A 2079-nucleotide genomic window follows, 5' to 3' on the forward strand; every position below is an offset into this window, starting at 1 on the left:
CAATCCAATTTATTCCAATGTAAATGAAACATGTCTTCATTCATTCCCTCAACTCCTCTTTTCCCTCATTCCTTTAATTCCCACGAAAATAGAGAGAGGGAGGGAAGTAGGCAATTCATCTTTTGCTTGCTTCTTTTCTTAACCAAAAGAGAAGGTAAGCAACTTGGTTTTCTCTTGCTCTTTTGCTTTTTTATTTCCTTCTCACCTTTAACTAAAATTTCATTCTTTTCTATCCATATATTATTCATTATCTTAGTGGTTATCATACAATCAATTTATCTCTATTATTTGTGGGAGGTTCAAGGTTCAATTCCTTGACCTCACCTCTTCTTATTCTATTTTTGTTTCTATTTTCCCTTTTCTCTTATTCTTTTTATTTCTATGCTCTAAAGAAAATAATACTCATATACTTATCTTATAATTTTGTGGGTGTTACAGTACCCCGTACCTCATAGAAAGTTCATCCTCGAACTTAGAATAGCGACGGATACTTCTGTCTCATATCATCTTCCCGTTCCCACGTGGCTTCTTCGTATCGTTGATTTTGCCACAGAACTTTTACTAAGGGTACTTCTTTGTTCCTTAGTATTTTGACGTCTCGATCCAATATCTGAATTGGTCGGCTTTCGTAGGTGAGGTCCTCTTGTATTTGTACTGCCCGTGGTTCGATCACTTGCTCCATTTTTGGAATGCATTTCTTTAGCATCGAAACGTGGAACACGTTGTGAATGGCTGACATCACTTGAGGCAGCTCTATTTCGTAAGCTACTTTGCCGATCCTTTTCAGAACTCGGTATGGTCCCACATAACGCGGGCTTAGCTTTCACTTCTTACCAAACCTCATTACTCCTTTCATAGGAGCTACTTTGAGAAATACTGAGTCTCCGACACTAAATTCCAATGGCCTTCGTCGCTTATCCGCATAATTCTTTTGTCGACTCTGAGCAGTTTCTATTCGTTGGCGGATGTTCTGTATAGCACGGGTGGTGTTATCAATGAACTCGATTTGAAATCCCATCTCTTTCTTTTCACCGCCTTCGTACCAACATATAGGGGATCTTCATTTCCTCCCGTACAGAGCCTCGTAGGGCGCCATCCCAATAGTAGCCTGGTAACTATTGTTGTAGGCGAATTCTGCTAGGCATAAGTATCGGCTCCAGCTCCCTTTGAAGTCTAATGCGCATACCCGTAACATATCTTCTAATACTTGGTTAACCCTTTCTGTTTGTCCGTCGGTCTGAGGATGGAAGGCAGTACTGAATAATAGTTTCGTACCAAGAGCCTTCTGGACGCATTCCCAAAAATGTGAAACAAAACGACCATCTCTGTTTGAAATGATGGTCTTAGGAATCCCATGTAGTCTAACAATTTCCTTGACATATAATTGAGTCAGTTGCTCAATTGAATAAGTCATCTTGATTGCTCGAAAATGAGCGGATTTGGTTAATCTATCTACAATTACCCATATGGCGTCGTAGCCGTTTGTTGTCTTAGGTAATCCTGCTATAAAGTCCATAGAGATATCTTCCCATTTCCATTCTGGAATTTGGACAGGTTGCAGCAATCCTCCAGGCCTCTGATGTTCTGCTTTAACCCTCTGACAGGTCAGGCAGGTACCGACATACTGAGCCACATCTCTTTTCATACCGGACCACCAAAATTTCTTTTTCAAATATTGGTACATTTTGGTGGATCCTGGGTGCATTGCATAGGGCGTTGAATGAGCTTCCTCTAGTATCCTTCTTCGCAACTCTGGATCCCCGGTAATACATAATCGATCCCTGAGGTATAAAATTCCATTGTCCGCGATCCGGAATCCGTCATTCTTTCCTTCTAGGGTTTCTTGTTTAATCCTTTGGAGACTTTGGTCACTGGTTTGTTTCTCTAATAGATTATTGAATAATGTGGGTGTTATGGTCATGGTAGAGAGCTGCCCGGACATATTTTCGATCCATTGACTCGTAATATCTCTCGGTTTCCCAATAATTTCGAACACTGGTTCACCTTTAGCATCAGATATAGCTTTGGCATATTGACTAAAAGTAGGTAACTGACCTGTGACGACAGTAGAGGCGCTTG

This window comes from Zingiber officinale, chromosome 11A, assembly GCF_018446385.1.
Source record: "Zingiber officinale cultivar Zhangliang chromosome 11A, Zo_v1.1, whole genome shotgun sequence".
NCBI classification, from domain to species: domain Eukaryota; kingdom Viridiplantae; phylum Streptophyta; class Magnoliopsida; order Zingiberales; family Zingiberaceae; genus Zingiber; species Zingiber officinale.